Source organism: Pseudopodoces humilis, chromosome 1 (genome assembly GCF_049639895.1).
Source record: "Pseudopodoces humilis isolate 2021_Gansu_Grassland_sample_001 chromosome 1, ASM4963989v1, whole genome shotgun sequence".
Taxonomy (NCBI): domain Eukaryota; kingdom Metazoa; phylum Chordata; class Aves; order Passeriformes; family Paridae; genus Pseudopodoces; species Pseudopodoces humilis.
The window spans coordinates 86167829-86172360 of record NC_142200.1 but is presented as its reverse complement, the minus strand read 5'-3'; the positions used below and the strand labels follow the sequence as shown (position 1 = coordinate 86172360).

At 40.6% G+C, this 4532-nt stretch overlaps 1 long non-coding RNA gene across 1 annotated transcript; it reads left to right on the top strand.

Annotated features, from left to right (window-relative positions):
- Positions 1 to 309: 309 nt before the first annotated feature.
- LOC148185151 (uncharacterized) lies at positions 310 to 2662 on the top strand. The gene is made up of 3 exons (XR_015773604.1): positions 310 to 446; positions 824 to 914; positions 2534 to 2662. It is a non-coding gene; the product is annotated as an uncharacterized LOC148185151 (long non-coding RNA).
- The last annotated feature ends 1870 nt before the right edge of the window (positions 2663 to 4532 follow it).

The window sequence follows — 4532 nt, the reverse complement described above, 5'->3', positions numbered from 1 at the left end:
GGTTACCCATCTCTGTTTCTGACCTGCTATTGTGATGATTTTTATTGCTGAGTATGGGGAGCCATATACTGTTGGATGATGCAATTTTTACCCTCACAGGCCTGTTTCCCAGACTGGAGGGCTGAGGACTTCACTGGTGTGCTGGTAGCAGCTGTTTGTTGTCAATGCCTCTCCAGTGGCACTGGTAAGAGGAGGCCTGGGGCACTGCTCCTGGGCAAGCAACCAGCTGTGCCTGGTTACAAGGGGAGATTTTTGGCTATGAGAGCAGTGTTTATTGACACAACAGCCATTTCATGTCTCCCCCATAGGAAAAGGCTGTGGGCCACATAGAAGTTAATGTCTTTTAGAAGTCTTTATGAGAAGTGCAAAGCTGTGCTCTTTCAGGCCTTTTAAAAGTCTCATCTTTTATTTGAAATGGAACCTGCAAAGAACTAAAAAAGAATGAGGTTTTTGATCTATTTTCATGCTGTATAATGATGTATTCCTTTCTCTTCCTTTTCCCTCTCCCCTTCAGTTTTTCTTTTCTATTCCCCCCTAGAAAGGTTAGGAGTTTTCCTAGCTATTCTTTGACAGCTTGTTAGCCAGACTGTAAACACTGAATTTTAGTACTTCCTATCACTGGTAGAATCAAGGCACTGAATCATTAAGAAGGCAATACTTTGTGCCAAATGTTTGTTTGTGATTAATGGTAAACAGATTTTTTAAAAAAGGAAAAAAAAAAAGGGATTAAAATATCCTCTTTACTGAAGTACTCACCCTGCAATTTTCTTCCACAAAAATGTTTAGACAACTCTATTCATGCACATTTCTCTTTTTCTGACAGAGTACTCCAAAGAATTTTTACCCTTCCTTCGTCACCACTCTGCTTGGATGCCTTTGTAGTGATGGGAGAAAACATCTATGTGATGCCAAAGGTGAAGTTCCATGTCTTGTCCAAGTTTACAAACAACTTATATCTATTTAGTGGGAGAGATCCTCTTCCTTCTTGTTCTCCCTACTCCTGCTCTTGCTTTTGGCTGTGCTGTCTCATGCTGAGTCTGCAGCTCATAAAACTTTTTACTAAAACAACTTTGTCTCTGTCCTGGGAGAAAAGAGTCACTCATCACTTGAGCCACAATAACTCACCATATGTGACCTCTCAGCCTGCCTCCAGAACAAAAGGTGGATGTGCTTACGTGGAAATCCTCTCCTGAATGTTCATCTGGGATGAGTGTTCCCACTGTCTCTCAAGCCACATTTCACCAGAATGAGGGCTGCGCTTACCGCAACTACTCTCTAGCAGCAGTGTATTCCCTTGCTGTGGATTGTATTCCTTCAGGAAATACCTCAGGATATTTACCCTGAATTTACCTCGGGGTAAAAAGAGGTGTGGATTTTGCCCTTCCAGAAGTTTCTTTATAATGGTTGGTCCATGGTTAACATTGAGGTGATGCTAATCAGAGAAAAATTTGAAGAAGAGAGCTGCCCACACTGGAAGTGGAAGGTTGGATTAGTGTGTGCAAATTACAAAGGACTGAAGAGTTATGAAATGCAGTGCCAGTGGATCGGCTCCTGTTACTTTTGCCAGGCTGTCAACACTCCATCCCTGTGGCCTAGCAGTCACATCTGTGTGTCTCCCAATTCCCTCAGTACAGCAAGCAAGGAAACTGAGGGATCTCCTGGGAAACAACACCTTTGTTAGGCTTCCCAGTTGTTGCTCCACAAAAAGAAAAAAAGCAGAAAGGACTTTAATAGGAAAACAGAGAGGGGCAACAGTCAGAGCAGTGTGAATATTACATTGTTAAATGGGCACTCTTGTCTTTAATAGGTTATCTTTTTCCATTAGAGGACTGTTTAAATTTTTAAGTGGTGCACAGGCTCATAAGGGCTTTTACTGCGTGGGTTCCCATTTTCATGTGGGTTTTGAATGTGTGGGAAAAAGCTGATGCATTAAGATCTATTTCCAGTCTTCCCCTTGGGAACTTTTGATGGTCATTTCATCTTTCTTACGTGACTTTTAAGATCCTGAACGCCCACCCCCCCGAAAAAAATAAATAAATCCAATAAACCAAAAAAAAACACCCCAAAAATTGTTTCCTGGTTAGTTCCCAGTGTCAAATCTTATAGAGGAGTACCAGGGCTGAAAACAAGAAGAGAACATAAATTCCAAACAGATTGGATTCAAATAAACCCACAATCCTCAAAATTTATTTTGACACAATCTTCAAATGAAGTTTAAACTCTTGTAGGGTAAAGGAAAAAACCCAGAAATAAATGATGATTTTTTGATCATCATTTGGATTAAGAATACTTAAATAGTTGTGCTGATGTACAGGATCTGTAGCAATATGACTGGCTTCCAGATGGGAGGGGGGTACTATAATAATGAATTATGGGTCTGATGAAAGGTCATTCTTCTTCTGTCACATAGACTTCAAATCAGTCACTGTGTCTCCCTTGCTTGCTCTTCTAATTGGAATGCTGCATAATCTAAAATGCTTTTTCCCTGGTGTTTTGCTGATAAAGTAATTTCTAATTTGCTTCAAAATTATAGGTATGAAGAGAAGCTCAGTTGTATAGAGGAAATGCTCCTCAGTTTGAAGATCTCATTTGAAGGGCCAATGGAGAAATGCCCTGAACTTAAAGATATTTCAGAGAAAAAAGGAGGGAAGCACACTGACACAAGAAAGAAAGCAAAGTAAGCATCCTGTCTATTGGAGAAATTGCCTTCAAATAAGAGAAATTATTTCCCCAGGGATAATTTGGTCCTAGGAGTCAAATTGTCACTAAACAAAAAGCCAGATCAAGAGCAGCAAATTGATTTTGCTTCCAGTGTCTTTCTTCTAATTTTTCCCTAATTAAAAAGAGAAGAAGGATGTTATAAATCCTGCTATTTTTTAGCTCACTGTTGTACTCATCCCTGAAGAACCTCTTCCCTGCATGCATTTTGTTGGTGGGGAGTGGAATGAAAGCCTCTAGGTTAAATTTTCAGAGATGAACATTTACATTCAGTTTAATTGGAAAAGCAATGGTTACAAATAGTGAATATCTACTGCCTATCTTTAGGGAAAGTCGTCTGCCCAACATCTATGAGAAAAGGGTCACATACATAAATGTGAGGTGTAAGCACTTGGGTCTGGTTTTGGACTGAGTGATCTAGTAAAGCAACTCATGGTGGGGAGAGGAAATTAAAAGTTATATATTAAAAAAAAAAATCAGGAGGAGTTCAAGTTGTTCTGTTTGACAAATGTTTGTGTCTTTGGCGGATCATCTGTTTCCTCTCCCAATACACTGTCATGTAGAGACCACATGTTTCTTCCTGCTTTCTAGTCTTGCACAACTTTCTTTGACCACTCCCAGCCACTCAAAGCACAATACTTCCCTTTTGGCTTCTCATTTGCCCATATCTGACGCTAGCAGTTCTCACCCAGTTCCTTCTCTCTATTCAATTGTTAAATGAACCTTTCTGTCAGGTTTTTTTTTTTCTTTTCCTGGGGAATGGATGATAGGGGTTCACAAAACACATCCAAGCAGTGCCTGCAGGTTTGGAGACAAGAAAAGCAAGGTGCCAGCTCTAGGTGAAAGCTCAGAGTTTGTGCTGTATAATTTATGTTTAATGCTACAGCAGAATCTGATTTTTGTGCCTGGCTCTTCAAAGGTGTAATTTCTGTGACATGTTTGCAGCTCCTCTTTTGTGTGAGAGTAAAGGACATTTTAACTCACTTGAGATCCCTAGAAATGTTAAAAAAATAAAGGGAAGAAAATAGTACAAGAGAAGACACTTATGGAACTGCTGAGGTGATATAACCAGGTGTCTTTTCATGTGCATCCTTTATTTTCCCTTCTATCTCATCAAATTTAAACAGTCTAATCCAATGAAGGATTAAAGCTGTGATGTCTCCTTGCCATGTTTCTGTGTTCTGGGCTTTTCTCATGAGTTAGCATTTAAGCACTAATGAGCTTGGAGCTTTAGTGAAAGCCCAGGCAGCAACTATTTACACATGAAATGGTTGAAGGTAGTGCCTTTTCCTCGGTGAAGGGATATTATTCTTCCTTTCAGCCACAATGAAATCCCTTCAGTCAATCATATGGTGCCTTAAAGCACCTGGGAAATGGGATGTTTTGATTTGGGTTCACTGAGACCTCATTTTCTCTTTCTGTGTGGCGATAAGTCGAGCTGGAAGAGAAGTGGCGCAGACACAGTCCTGTTCAGGGTGCCAATTCTGCTCTGCAGAAGCAACCTCTGCATCTCTGTGTGGTGGCATGCAGAGCTCAAGGGTTACTTTATGGATGCTGAAGGGCTGGCACATCTGGGGCCTGCTGCTACTCTTGCTTTCAAAAAGGGTGGGATTTGAGTTCAGTGGGACAAAAAACAGCCTGGAGAGAATAGGAGAGTTATACAGAAAATTAGCAGATGATTTGAGATGTAGAGAACATTATGCAGTGACCTACTTTGCTAGAGAGCAGAAGAAACTCATGCAGATAGAATAACAACCAGGAGTGCTGCCTCCCTGAGATGGGAAAAGAGAGTAAGAGCAGAGTGGAAAAGCAAT